The sequence below is a fragment of the Tursiops truncatus genome, chromosome 7 (assembly GCF_011762595.2).
Source record: "Tursiops truncatus isolate mTurTru1 chromosome 7, mTurTru1.mat.Y, whole genome shotgun sequence".
NCBI lineage: Eukaryota > Metazoa > Chordata > Mammalia > Artiodactyla > Delphinidae > Tursiops > Tursiops truncatus.
In genome coordinates this window covers 56596269-56612038 of record NC_047040.1, presented here as the reverse complement: position 1 = coordinate 56612038, position 15770 = coordinate 56596269, and the positions used below count along the sequence as shown (strand labels likewise).

At 33.3% G+C, this 15770-nt stretch overlaps 1 protein-coding gene across 4 annotated transcripts in view; it reads left to right on the top strand.

Annotated features, from left to right (window-relative positions):
• Positions 1 to 15770, top strand: part of MTX2 (metaxin 2) — a 63699-nt gene that overhangs the window by 28832 nt on the left and 19097 nt on the right. The window contains exon 3 of one of the 4 annotated variants that reach the window (XM_019923187.2): positions 15670 to 15747. The exons of 2 other annotated variants lie outside the window; for them this stretch is intronic. The gene's annotated coding sequence lies outside the window, so the exon portion shown is untranslated. Of the gene's footprint in view, positions 1 to 9421; positions 9569 to 15669; positions 15748 to 15770 lie in introns of all 4 variants that reach the window. One more of the 4 variants, XM_019923186.2, reaches the window with a different exon arrangement.

Sequence of the window (15770 nt, the reverse complement as noted above, 5' to 3'; positions counted from 1 at the left end):
CTGCAATGAACATTGTGGTACATGACTCTTTTTTGATTATGATTTTCTCAGGGTATATGCCCAGTAGTGGGATCGCTGGGTCATATGGTAGTTCTGTATCAATTTACATTCCCACCAACAGTGCAAGAGGGTTCCCTTTTCTCCACACCCTCTCTAGCATTTATGGTTTGTAGATTTTTTGATGATGGCCATTCTGACTGGTGTGAGGTGATACTTCATTGTAGTTTTTTTTTTTTTTTTCTCATTGTAGTTTTGATTTGCATTTCTCTAATGATTAGCGATGCTGAGCATCTTTTCATGTATTTGTTGGCAATCTGTATGCCTTCTCTGGAGAAATGTCTATTTAGATCTTCCGCCCATCATTGGTTTGGGTTGTTTGTTTTTTTGATCTGGAGCTGCATGAGCTGTTTGCGTATTTTGGAGATTAATCCTTTGTCTGTTGCTTCATTTGCATATATTTTCTCCCATTCTGAGGGTTGTTTTCCCGTCTTGTTTATGGTTTCCTTTGCTGTGCAAAAGTTTTTAAGTTTCATTAGGTCCCATTTGTATTTTGGGTAGGAATAGACCAGTAGTTCTTAACTGAGGGAGGATTACTACCCCAAAGAGGACACTTGACAGTGTTTAGACATTTTTGATTGTCACAACTGCTAGGGAGGCTGCTTTTGGCATCTATTGGGTAGACACCAGGGATGCTGTGAAACAGTGCATGAGATAGTCCCTCCACAGAAAGAATTATTCAGCCCCAAATGTAAATGGTGTCAATGTTGAGAAACCCTAGAATAGATGGTTTAAATAGTTTTCAGCCCAAACCAAGATATCGTTATATTACTGTTAAAAAAAATTAACATTTTAAATAATCTGGGGAAGGAAAGAATAAAGAAATCTTAGTGTGTACCTTATCTAGTAATTCTGTTTTTATGGTTCTTATTAATTTCCTTTCTCACCATGGCATCTCAAATCACAGTTGCAATTAAAACCAGAAAATAAGAACCTTTTAAAATGCAGAATTTTGCATAACTGTTTTAATTTTTTTTGTTATCCTACGTATGTCACTTAGATGATAAATTAACCAGCATATATTAAAAATTCTTGGTTTTCTTCAATATTCTTTGACTTGACAGCTGATAGTAGCCATGACTATAAATGTGACTTTTCCAGATATCTGATGTAAACTTTATGGAGTAATTTTCTTCTATATAGTGGACCAGTATCCGTTTAGAAGAATCAGTTAAATGTATAAAATTGATCAAAACAATGTGATGGGTATCCATAAACTGGTTATTTTCTAGAAGATATCAGATATCAAGCATCGGATATTTTAGTAGTCTGCCAGTTAAGCCATCAGGAAATTTAAATTTTACTTACCACATAGAATTGGCATTTATTATATTCCTGGAACTGAGTGGTTAGATTTTTTTTTGTTGTTGTTAAAGGAACTTTTATGATTTCAGTTTAAAAGAAAATAATTTTTTTTTCCCCCATGGCTGTTATTTCCTCTTAGATTTGCTTTCCTTCTTTCATCCACAAAGTATTGGTATTACCTGAAGTGTTTGCCTAGTCATAAAATAATCTTGTATGTTGAATATTTTGAAGTATTAGAGTAGCGTGTTCCTCTGGTTCTCATGAGCAGTGTGTGTGTGTATAAATATATATACACACACACATATATATGGCAAGGTGCACATACACAGTATTACATACACAAACATGGGGGAGAGAAATCTTCTATTTCATAATATTACTTCCACTTTGAAGCTTGTAATGGTTGGTAAAAGAATTTTGATAACAATTCTCTGTTGCTATCCTCTCATCCCCTAAACCTAAATCAACTGTCCAGTAAATATATAATGTATATAATGTTGCCCATATATGTAATTTAAAATTTTGAAGTAGCCCCACTAAAAGAAGTAAAAAGAAACAGGTGAAATTAATTTTAATAATATATTTTATTTAATATTATCAAATATTATCATTTTAACATGTAATCAGTACATAATTTATTAATGTGATGTTTTTGGTTTTTTTATATTAAGTTCAAAATCTGTTGTGTATTTCACACTTACAGCACATCTCAATTTCTGCCAACCACATTTCAAGTACTCTGTATGTAGCTGGTGGCTCTTGTATTGGGCAGTACGTGTCCAGAAATACTGTATGAGCAAATGCATATGGACTTCAAAGTTTTCTGCAGAAAATGTTTCATTTGATTTTTCTTCAAGAAGTTTATGTCTTTACTGATTCAGTATATGTTGTTTTTTATAGCAGATTCCACAAATGAAAATGGGTGGTTGGTCTCTGTTGCAAATACCTTAAACATTACTCTTTGTTTCAAGTTTCCTCATCTGTAAAATGGAGATATAATAGAAGCTATCCTACTGGGTGTCATGAAGACTGAATGTGTTAAAAAATATGTAAAATATATATAAAAATTAAAGCATTTAGAAAAGCACCTGGCATATTGTAAACATGCAATGAATATTGGTTATTATTTCCTTCTTTCCTGATTCTTTGACAGAAATATACATAATCAGTGTCAGCATCAGGAATGGAAGCTTGCAGGCTTTGTAATGCCTAAAGTAATTAAAATAAATGTTAGGTGTAAGAATTATTTTTGGACATATTTAAAGCTGTATGAACATTAATAATTTTTATATTCATTGTTTCATTCCGTAACTAAAAGTTGTTAATATAGAGTGCTTGAATTCAAACAAACCATTATTTTAATAATACTAAATAAGGTTTGTTTTAAAGTTGAGTATTTATTGAATGCTTTTATTGTCTAAGGCACCTTATTGAGAGCTTTTATGTGCATTATCTCATTCAATCTTTACCGTAACCCTAGTGTAGGGCACTATTATTAAGCTCATTTTAAAGATGTGGAAACTGAAGCTCAGGAAAGCTCTGGCCAAGGTCATAGAGCCCACAAATTGAGGAGGTAAACAGACACCAACAGCATTGGTGGAGTGCCTACTATGTACTCATCACTGTGCTGAGCACTTAATTCTTATGAGCTCATTTAATCCTTATAATAACTCTATGAGGTCAGTGCTGTTATAATCCCCATTCTGCAGATAATATTAATAAGAACAACAGTAATAACTGAAGCTAAAATTTACACAGCACTTACTCCATGCGCCAGGTCTTGTTCTGTGTACTTTAGGTATCATAGATAATGTTTACACACAGGCACCATATGAGGTAGGTAGCATTGTTATTTCCATTTTGCAGATTAGGAAGTTGAGGCAGAGAGGTTAAGCAATTGGCCCAAACTTATATAATTAGTAGTTGACAGAGTTGGAATGCAAATCCAGGGAGTCTGGGTCTAGAGTCCACCCTTGTAACACCTTGCTGCATACCAGTCCAGTCCAGTGATACAGACCTTTGGAGTTTTATCCAAAAATAAGTAGACACTTAATTCAAAAATCATTTCTGACATTTCCTAGCAAATTATATCTTACAGTTTACGGATTACATTAAGATGTGAGAGAGAGATATGTTGCAGCTTTTGGATCTCTGAGATGTGATAAAGGTAGTATTACCTATGTTATGGGTTATTAGGAAGTTCAAGTTAGGTAATAAATGGGAAATTCTTTTGAAAAAAGTGAAAGCAATAGAACTACAAGATGATGTTGAATGCTGAGTTAGTGCCTATTTTTGCTTCAAAGATTTTATATACATATTTTGTGAATGTCTTTATATAATAAAATGTTACTTCTAGTAAGTTTTAGAAAGGATTTTTGTTTATTATATATGAAGCCAATTTAAAAAGAAACCTGTTTTCCTTTTTTGTATGGCTTAATCTAAATATTGTAAAAGTTTAGTTATTGAATTTATTTTTTAGAGAGTGTCTCAAACTGATGATTATTAGAATGCTGAATGAAAAAGTAGTCTTACTTTTTACTTCTTCATTTTTTAGTTACTTCACGTAAGAATAACATTTAAGCTCAGGTTAAGGGAAATAATATTCTTATTTTTTCCTATCCTTTGTGAATAAATACTTAATCTCTAAAAATGAAAGGGAACACACAGAAAAAAACGATATTCTTTCTGTTGAATATGTTGTTTTTTTTCCTTCAGGTTTTGTGGTTTTTATTAACACAGGCTGTTACAAAAAAAAATTTGTTTTGCTTTTTAAAATTATATCTAGTCATATAGATAGACTAGAAAGAATTATTTACTATTGGTACAAAAGGAAATAAACTGGGAGACCGAAGTCCTATTTTAACAGTAGGAAAATATAGTTTAAGCTATTCCATTGAGAGCCTGCCTCTCTGTATGCTCCCCCAAGTTTAATCATTAAAAATGTCAGCATTTTTATAGGCCCCATTAATACTGGGCCATGAACACTAACATGTCAGATCTGCTGATAAGCAGTTAGCTGACCCTTGCTTTTTCCTTTTCACAATTGATGCTTTTTAGGTGGACATAATAATTTGAAGTTAAATGATAACATCCTAATGTAGTGATTGGGGAGGAACAGGAAAGAGGAGTATCTCTCTTTCCTTCAGGACTGCAGGTCAATTGTTGCATTGGAGAAAGAACTGTGATTATGAAATTACAGCTGTTGTAAACTTGTTGTGTCATTCAGATGGTCACAGTGGACAACTTACCTATAGAACTTTAGAGGAAATGATTTTGAATTTTCAGTTTGGTTTAATACATTTTCTACTTTAAACAGCTTGTTTATGGTTGTATGTAGTTTCTAAGTGTCAGTTTAAACCTGATATAAATACAATAGGTGGGAATGCAGTGATACATTCATTTTAATAGAGAATTAATAGAATACTATTTTATGTAAAACATTTTTAAATTGATATCTTTCTTAAAGTTTTATAAAGTATAAAATTTTAGTTTTTTAAAGTATGTTTATCCCTTCCACTTGATCATTTTCTGCAAGATGAGGCTTCTGTGTTCACTTTCAGGATTTGGAGAAGGAAAGCTAAGGGATAGAGAGAATTTAGTGGATCCTTTTCAGTGTTCTAAAATGAGCAAAATAAAGGCTGCAGATGTTTCCTTGATATCACTGAATTTAAATTCTTCAGATTGAATGTGTTACATTACATTACCTTTTTTATATCAGAAGTATTATAAAGCATTTTGGTGATATATGCATATAACACCTGGAATGATTTAAATGTATAAAATGTGACCTTTAGGAGGGATGATTGTGAACTTAAAGTGCAAATAGAATTTAGCAGATTAAAAAAATTCTCAGTGTTAATATTAATCCCTCAACACATAAATGGTATGGTGTATATAAAACATTTAAATTAATCTTACAGATTTGTGAAAATGAAGTATATTCAAAATAGAATTAGATGGCTATTAGAGTTGTCATTTTTAGTAATTAGTGAAATAATGTAAAATGGTTATACAGGATAATGGTTTGCTAATATAAATATCTATTTAACTTAGCAGAAATTTACATTTCTGTAGTTCTGAGAGTTTGCAAGTTAGAGTATCAACCGTATACTTTTCTGTTTAAAAAGTAAATAGCAAGCAGGATTTTAAAATTTGTTACTGTTAAACAGAACAATAAAGACATAGCAGTAAGATGAAAAAAATGACAGTCTATTTTTTAAACAGAAAAAGGCTAGAATTCTTCATGATTAGATATACAGTATCAACGTAATCGATCTAGCAGCATTATATTTGAGCTGAAAATGCACTTAAATTTGAGACCATACACTACCCCGTGTGAGCGAAACATCTTTCATATAGTTCTAAGATGAAATTACCCTTGAATGAATAGCATCTTCATTTATCTTCAAACCTCTTCTGTGCTTTTAGTGAATCTACTCTTTCAACATTCTACAACAAGAATTACATTATACCATTATACCAGAGTATTTCTGCAGTGTGAAATAGATTGGTTTGGAAAATGAACCTGGCTTTGATATAAATTACATTGCCAGGTACAAAGGAATTTGTTATTTTGTTTAAAATAGTCACAAATATAATTAAGGTCTTAATTTATGTTAAACTACAAATATGGCTATTATTTTAACTGGATTAGGAACTTAATCTGTCACTTCAAGAACGATACCTAACACTCTTCATTTGTAACCTTAGATACATTATTTCAGTTACAGGGTCTGCAGCTGTTTGATATAAAAAGTGAATTATTTTGTAGATAGATTTGTTCATGGTTTTTAATTTTAAAACATGTCTCTTCAGTAAGGTGGAAAATAATCCTTCAGTTGTTGTCACAGATTCTCCTTTGTGTTTGGGTAAAACAAGATATGAATTAAAATTCAGAACCATTTTTATTTTGTGCCCTGAAAATGGTATTGCGTGCTTTAGAATAGTTCTTAGTGAGTTCTTACCTAAAATATTTCAAATTTAATTATGAAATGAATAGAAGCTTTGTCCTAAAGAAGAAAACCTGAGGCCTGCTGTCTAAGGATAACTGGTAATGGTTGGACTGAAAATGGATTTTTTTCTATTTAGAATTTGGATAATTTTGTTAATGTTAAGTTTACATACATTTAGAAACTATGTTTATAATCCCTTAAATTCTACAGTGTTAATCAATTTAAAGCACTCAATCTTTTAAAAGGTTATTGAGGACAATTCTTTAAAATTTTGAGTTCTTTTAATATTTTTATTGGCAAGCAATGTTGATTTTATTGCTTAAGTGCAATTAAAGAGTATTGTTATGTATTTAACTTATAAGATAAATGTTCATTTTATTTTTGGAATAAAGAAAAGAAGTTAATTGGTGTTGTTCACTGGTAAATGATTCAGTATCGAGTTACCGTTAGGTTATTAAAATGAAATGAATACATTTTATATTGCTGCCATCTACTATTTAACTTATACTGAGAATTTTAAATTTAGTGGGTTTTGTTGTTGTTGTTATTGTTATTTTTCTCAGTTGGGAATATTTAATCTGTAAATCACAAAACTTTACAACATTCATTATAGGAACTCAGAAAAAAAGTAGTTTCCTGTCATTATTCCCAAATTGTTCATTGAGTGCCAGCTCTGTGACTGGTACTATATTAGGTTCTTGGGTTACAAGAATTATTCTTTCTGTGTCTTTGACTATTTTATAACTCTTTTACTTAATTTTGACCCTATGATTTACTTTTATTTATATTTAATTCTAACAGGGAAAGCTTATATCTTTTCCTATTCTGGTTATCTTTTTTGTTGCTTTCTTTCTGCACTTGATTTTTTTCTACAGCTGTCAGATATTGACATATTTAAACTTGAGTCATATATTCCAAGAGTGGTTTTCAGGTGAGAGTTGTGTTAATTAGGAAGGTCCTATTTTCTGATGTGGTGTTTCATATGTGCTCCCAATAGCATTTCATGTTTTTGGTAACAAACTTGCTGTATTTAGAGCTTTTTGTGCATATTGAATTGTGGTTTCTGATGATTTCTGCATAGCTAATTTTTTAAGAAGTTGAATTCCTGTTATTGTTTTTCTAAAACATACCTACTTAAATACCTCTGAATTTAACAGGAGTTACATTGATCTTTTTAATGCAGTGAGCTTTGGTAACATAAAATGCTAATCTTTGTTGTAGCTTACTCGTTTTCTATGAACTTAGGTATGTTTGTATTTATTATTGTGAATATCTGTGTCTTATTCATTAAGCAATCGTTTATTGAGAACCTGTGGTGTGCTGAGGATAAAGTAGTGAACAAGATAGGTGTGGTCATCATGTACTAATGGAACTTATGTTCTGTAGGGGGAGGCCTTTTATCAGTTTCATCAGTGTGTATGACTTTGAAAAATTATTTGTAAAGTAAAAGTTTATGTCAATACCAAAATGTCTTCAGTTGTTTTTGCCTTGTTGAGAAGATTTTATATTGTATAAGCTTTTGGTTATGTTCCCTTATTTATTCTTTTAATATCTACTTAGAGATTTCTGTCTTAGTGCACAATTTTTCTATTTTGATTATAAATAAATATAACTAAGTTACAGTATATAATTATTATTTGCCCTTTTCTCTTAAGGAGGTGTTTAATAGGTAATAAAATAAGTGAAGTTTTCTTGTGAAATCACCAAGGTTAAATAGTCTTTCTTCTTTTGCAGATAGCTTTATGAGTATTTATTATTACTAATATTATTACTACTAATTTTAATAATAATACCTTATATTTATTGAAATACTATTTGCCAGACAGTATGTAAAGTGTTTTACATACAATACTTCAGTTAATTTGCAGAATAAGGTGTCTTCATTTTAGAAATGGGAAAGCTTACAAGGTAAAGAAACTTTCTCAGATTAACAGTCATCACCAAGATTCCACCCAGAGCTGTCTTACTGCTCTATTAACTTTTTTTTGTTCTATATTGACTTTTAAGACTGATGCAGGGGATTCCCATTTTTCAAAAGACACTATAGTCTCCCACTTAAACAGTTTGCTTCTTAAATCTCTACTCTGTTAGGATCCATTAGGTTCTGCTAGGGCACTTAACCAGTGACAAATAAGGAGTGAGAGTGTGCTAATAGTAGCCCAGTCATAAGAGTGGTATGGCTTATGAGTCAGCAACAGAAAGTCAAATTACTCTAAATGATGGTAAGGACAGCATCTCAATGAGGCAGCATCTTCCATGTGCAAATGCAGTGACCAGGGTGGGCCTGTTGTTGGCTGGCTGTGTTTCCATTCAACCAGGGTTGAGCCCTTTACACCATTTCATGAACTGAATATTTTTAATTACCTTTTTGGTTGTTGTTAACATAATGCAATTAAAACAAAGGATATTTGATATTTTAAGGTTTTTAAGGTTGTAGATTCTATTTCCTTACTTTTGTCAGGGACCATCATAATTATTGTTTTCTGTAAAAGAAATTGATGACTTTTTGGCTTAAATTTAATTCCACTGATTTCCCTCTAGATTTTTTCTGGAACACTATTTGAGATGTTTCGTTTTGTTTGATTTGCTCATTAATGTTATTCTGCTTACCTGCTTATATTAATTGTGAGACTTGCATGCTTATTTTAAATTTTCTGACAACTGGGACATAGTTGCTGAGATTTTAAAGGACTCCGGCTGACAGTGGCTCCTTCATGTGTTACTTCTCAGTAAATTTTCAGAAGATAATACTGTTCTTATCAGATGGTTTCTTAGCTTCTTAAAGCTTCTTGTTTAACCAGGTGTTAAATTGACTTTTCAGTTTTTAAGCGTGGTGGGCTATAGATGCAGAAAAGATCAAAGATTAAAACTGTCCTTGATTGTGTTTTTATTCTGCATAATATCTGTAGCTCTACCCATTTCTTAACACCTTGATATTACCATACTTGCAGGAAAGTGTTGACAAAGATGATACTGATTTGTGGGTATTTCTGTCACCTTTGTTCATAAAAGAGATGGGGTGGCCTTTGAGATTGGGCTTCTTGATGTTTCATTAGAATCTGTTTATTTGGTTTCAAAGCATATAACTGTGCCATTTGCAACTCCAGACCTTTGAAAAGAGAGCAGAGTTTTCTGCTGTTCATTGCCTGTCAGAAGTCTAATGGAGAAGCGGTAATTAGAGAAGACCATCTAAAGACCCCTGAATCCTCCTCCTCGCACCAAAACCTGCTCATCCCACAGTTTTTCCTATTTTGGTAAATGGCAATTCTGTCTTTCTTATTGTTTATGTGAGAAACTTTGAGTCATCTTTGGAGTCCTCTCTTTTTTTGCTATGTCCACATCCAGTTACCAGCAAATCTTTTTGGCCCTACCTTGAAAACATAGCCAGAATCTGACTTCTTACCACCTCCAGCTCTCCTATCCTGGCCTGGGCTGCCATCATTTCTTGCCTGGATTAGTGCAAAATTTTCTTAACTAGTTCTTGTGTTTCCACCCTTCCAGTCTTTACAATCTAATCTCTGTATAGTGGTTTGTAATCCTTTAAAATGTCAGTCAGATTCCAGCAATCCTCAGCTCAAGCCCCTGTAATGATTGTTCGTCTCACTCGGATTAAAAGCCACAATCCTTACAATTATCTATATGTCCTACATGATCTCCTGGTTGTCTCTCTGAGCTTGTCTCTTACCACTCACTTCCTTAGTCTGCATTGTCACACAGGTCTCGTTGCTGTTCCTCAAACACTCCAGTTGAAGCACAGAACTGCTTTGAACTTGGACTGCTCTTCTCCTAGAAACCTACATGGCTTGCTCCCTGACTTTCTTCAGGTTTATGCTCAAATGTTATGTTACCGGTGAACCCTTATCTGACCATCCTACATATAGTGGCAATACCCTCACACTGCTTTGTATTTCTAAGTAGCAGGAATCACAGTGGATCTATTCTTGCTTATTTGCTTATCATCTGTCTCCATTAGAATGTAAACTCCATGAGGTCTGGGACCACTCTATTCCCAGTGTCAAGAACAGTTTCTGATATTATAGCACGTGCTCAATAATACTGAGTGAGTGAGTGAATAATTGCTTTCCATTCATTCTTCTAGATATTCAAAATTATATCCTCCTACCAAGTTAGTTCACAGGAAGCTATGCAATGGACCAAATAAATTAGCTTTTTGCAGGCCTTATTAAGCTATGGTTTAAGTGATTTGCTCCAGGCCTTTAGAAGAAAAATAATACAAAAAAGAATTCTGCATTTGGTGTATACTGTCTTATGTCATTCAGTAGCCCAGATGAGAAATGTCTTTGGAGTTTAGTGTGAGAAGTTCAGTTGAGGGGCAACCCCATTCTCTTTTGAAGGCTACAAATATACCATTAATAGATTCACCACAGTTTATTGAACCAGTCTCTTATTGATGGATATTAGGCTATTGTTATAATTATTACTTTGCTACTATAAATAGGGCTTAGGTGTGAATATCCTTATATATATCTTATATAATCTTATGTAAATATGCCCATATGATATATTTCTAGCAATACAATTACTGGGTCAAAGGCTATGTGTATTTAGAATTTTGGTAGATGTTACCAATGTGCCCTTTAAAAAGATTACATTGATTTATACCCGGACCAGTGGTTGAGTATAAATTTTGTTTTGAATTCTGACAAAAGCAGCCTTTTTTTTCCCCCTGTGTTTTTGGTAAATCAGAAGTTTCTATTGTTTCATTTAGAAAAGTTCATGTATGACTAGAACTAGGTGTACTGAGTTTTGGATTCTCTACTCTTTGTTTATTTTGTGGTTTACGTATTGTTCAGATTTTTGTGTGTTTGTTCATTTATTCATTGAGCTGATAATTATTATCTGTTATGTACCAGGCACATAACTGGGAATTACAGCAGTAAAAGCTAGTTTTAGAAGACAGAGTGTTCTGAAATGAGAAGGAAGAGGAATCAGAAGCCTTGCCACCGTGTTACTGAAGGATTGCTGTTACAGGATCCCTGTCTATATTTCTGACATTCTTTTTTTAAAAATTTATTTTATTGACGTATAGTTGATTGACAATGTTGTGTTAATTTCTACTATACAGGAAAGTGATTCAGTTATACATATATATACATTCTTTTTCATATTCTTTCCCATTCTGGTCTATCACAGGATACCGAATGTAGTTCCCTGTGCTCTACAGTAGGACCTTGTTGTTTATCCATCCTATATATAGTAGTTTGTTTCTGCTAACCCCACACTCCCAGTTCATTCATCCCTCCCACTGCTGCCACCCCCACCCCACCTGACCCCAGCAATCACAAGACATTCCTTTATCTGCAACATGTGTTAGGTTTTCCCCCAACATTTAAGATGCTAGTTTTATGATCTAATAAAAGGAGTGGCACTGTTATCTAAAATAACTTTAGAATATAGGATTTAAAGTATTTGTAAGGGTCAAATTGATTGGTAACAGATTGTTCTTATTTCTTTAGACTCCTGGCCTTAGTTTCAATTATATGTAAATGAAATATATTGTTTCTCAAAACTAGTTTTTACAAAATATTTGAGCTGTAGTTCCCAGAAGATATGATTCAGAAGTAATTACTGAAGAAATAGAATTTAGAATCTTCATGGATTATCATAGGTGTTACCTTCTGGGATTGTTTCTAGAATTTCTCTGATTTAAAAGTTGTCCAAGTATGCTATTTCTAAAGAATTTAGAGTTAAGAAAAATGTGTAATCTTTTTATATTTTTTGCTTTTTTATAATAGCAGTTGGTAACATTATATATCCTTTTTAGCTTGGAATCAGGAATTTTAGAGTTGCTGCTCATGTTAACGGACATTTGAGTTCCTTTATTTGATTATATGGACGAAGTTGCTAGGAGCATTCTTGTATGTTAGTGGCTATATGCCTCGTTTCTTTTTGGTGTATTTCTGGGAGGGGAATTGTTGGCTGACAGAGTAGGCATCTGCTTAATAGTCAATATTACCAAACAGTTCAAAGTGGTTGGCTCGTTTACCACTCCCACCATCAATATATGGGAGTCTTATCACACACAGAAAACAGTCGACTGTCCCACCCTTACCTCACCCCAAATCCTGATACCCAGAAACAACCACTTTCTGTTCTTTCAGCTGTATTTTTTTTCCCTTGGTATTTACCTCTATATTTCTAAGTAAGATGCTTGTGTTGCCATTTCATTTTTTAATTTAAATATATCTATTGAATTCCACTATGAAATTTACCATTTGCAGCTCTCTTCCGCTTTTCCTTCTCCATTTTCCCAATAGTTCTTTAACTTTTGTAAAATTAATATTCAGTGTTTATATTATAATTAGAATGTAAATATTGACCCCAACTGAGTGGCTTAGTGTACAATGAACATATTCTTTCTATATGATTTTTTTTCCATTGAGTAAATAATTGCTTTATTTAATTCATTTGGGTAGTTTTCTCTCCTAAACTCTTTGAACTGTAAAACTCCCCCTCACAATGGTCAAACGCGTCAGGTCCTTTATTTATTTATTTATTTCTTGGAACTATTACCTTTGAAAGCCCTGTTCCTTCTACTTTAATTGGGACAGTTTCTTACTTGGTTGGCGTCATAGCTCGTTGTTAAGACTGCTGTTCATCATCATTCAGGGAATTCTTCTTGCCTTCCTTTTGTGTTGGATTCCCTAATTTTCTGCATCCTATGTTCTTTTTTTCTTGGTTTATTATTTTTATTTTAGGCTTTTAAAAAAGACCTTGCTTGTGTTATGTTTTTTTAAAATTCTATCGTCACACCTGATTGATTCCTTGGCCACATGTAGAATTTTAGGTTGGCAAGATTTTTTGTTAGAATTTTGAAAGCCTTTTGTCATCCTTTAGCTTTTGGAGCTTCTTTTGAGACATTCAGTGTCATCTCAGTCCTTTGTATGCTTTGCTTCTTTTCATTTTCCTTTTTTCCCTTTTTCTTTCTTTCTTTTTTTCCTTTCTTTCCCTTTTTCTCTCCTTTCTTCCCTCCCTCCTTTCCTTTCTTCCTATATGCCTTGAATAGATTCCTTGACCTCCCTGTACTTCTGTTTTCTCATCTTAAAATAGGGATTTTTTTTTTGTACCTACCTCATAGAGTTAAGCTCTTATGCAAGTACCTGGCACATAGTAAGTGCTCAATGAATATTAGCCATTATAATTTTTCTTTGAAGTTGCTGTCTGCATTTTCTGTTTCCTCTCAACTACTTTTTTTTGTAGTTTGTTTTGGCTCTGTATGTTTGAGGCTTTCCTCAAATATCTGTTGATCTCTGCTAACAATTTATATTTAAGATTGAGGCACTAAAAAGCTGATGGGGCATTGAGGAACTTTTTGACATGCAGGCTTCACTATAGACTGATTGCACGGTGGCCATTTTTTGGCCACTGTCCCTACCCCTCACTAAAATCATCAGTATTGGTAGGTGTTTTCTATGGAGGGGTACTCTGGAGGACTTACTGTGGCTGCCAGTGTTTGGGAGCTGAGAGGGAGAGGGTGCTGTGGCTCTCTACAGTGTACATACTTTCCCTTAACCTTCCTTCCAGTGTGACCCTCTACCCAGGGCCCTCTGCTGTGCTTGGGTCCTGCGTCAGGAGCCTCTCTGGTTGGGTTTCTCCAGAGAATGAACCCCTGTCTCCTGCCAGATTGGGGGCGGGCTAGTTGTCTGATGCTTTTATAGACTTTCATCCAATTCTCCTATTTGTAGTCCTTTACCTCACCTCTGCCTTCTGTGGTACTTGGTGCCTCCAGTTTCGGAATCTTCCCAGTTTCTGTGTTGCAAATGTATTGATTTTCTCCTCTGCATGCCCTTAGGTTTCAGCTTGCTCTGCCCTGCTAAGTCTGCTTTTTATCTTTAAAAATGGGTTGACATCTCTGGTCTGCTTTGGTCTCCTCTTCCATTCTTTGTGTTTTTCTGGGTTTACACATTTTCTGCTTCTTCACAGTTACTTCATTGGATTTTTTGAAAGGTTGCAGAGATAAATGTGTAAGTTCAATCCTTCATGTTTAACTGGTTCTCGATGATCTAGTATTACTTTTTTCCTCTGAATTTTTTTGTGGAAATAAAAAAATATACAGACATACCCTTCAATGAATTTTTTTGACGCTATGAACTCAATTAATTCACTCAATATGTTGAAACTACATGAAGCTGATTAAATTTCAGGGTCTTAGACTTTAGGTACTGGGTATTATGTTCTGTGTGCATGTGTGTGTGTGTGTGTGTTTAAAAAAGTCCTACCATGTCATATGTTTAGGTACTCAGTAAATTTATATTCAAAGAATATATTGATTGGCTGTGCTTTAATTTATTCATTCTAAAGTTCTTAGTTTTCACATTTTAATAAACTTACCTGACCCATTTTGTCAATTGGGGTTGCTCAGCAAATGAGTAAACCCTATATTAGTTCTTTCTGAAAATTGAAAATATTATGGTGTTTAATGTCTCACAGTCATCACTGTAATACTATGCAGGTTGTTTTTATAATATTTAGCCTAATCTCTTTCAGATGATGTCAGCCTGTTTTGCTAAGGTATCTTTTATGCACTGATTACCATTGCTATTGCTATTACCATTGCTATTGCAATAGACCCACAGTGTCCAGTAGAACTTTCTGTGATGATGGAAATGTTCTGTTATTTGTGCTGGCCAATAAATATGGTAGCCACTAGCCACATATGGCTATTGAGCATGTGAAATGGCTATTGAGCATGTGAAATGGCTAGTGTGACTGGGGAACTGAATTAAAAATTTTATTCAAATTTAATCAATTTAAATTTAAGTTAAATAGCCACAGGTGGCTAGTGGCTACCATACTAGACAGCACAGTTATAAATCATTGTTCTCATAGGATGTGCTAAATTTTTTATTTAAATTATTTTATGTTGTCAATCACTTGAATTAGTTTGGAATAATGTATCCAACAGAGGAATAGGAGTTGGCTGAATTTTCCTAACTTTCCTTATTATGATTAGAACTACATTTTTCTTTGTATTTACATAAGAATAAAAGTATGCAGATTGCTATTCAGAATTGAAAATAAAATGTGTTTTAGGTTGGTGTATCACACCTGTTTTAATTAGAGTATTTGAGGTGCTGATAAGAGATTGAAAATGCAAGTGAAAGGTGAAAGTCCTATTCTGGAGCCTCAGAGATTTTTCTCCTGTGCTACAAGAGAAAGGAGAAATACTGTTGAATCAAAGTCTGTTTTGGATTTGGAATTTTTATATTCTTGAAGACAGTAATGGTAATGTTTTGGTTTGCATTTTTAATGTTTGGATGAAAATACTGTGTTTGTGACATCAGACTTCTTTGTGATTAATTCAGATTAATTCAGAAAATTTCTTTTGAATCAGGGATGAAGAATAATTGCAGTAAATGCCATAAAATTAATCTTTGGCTAAGTAGAATTGTGCCATCAATTGAGGTCTGTGGTAAGTTGAATGTTGTTAAATTG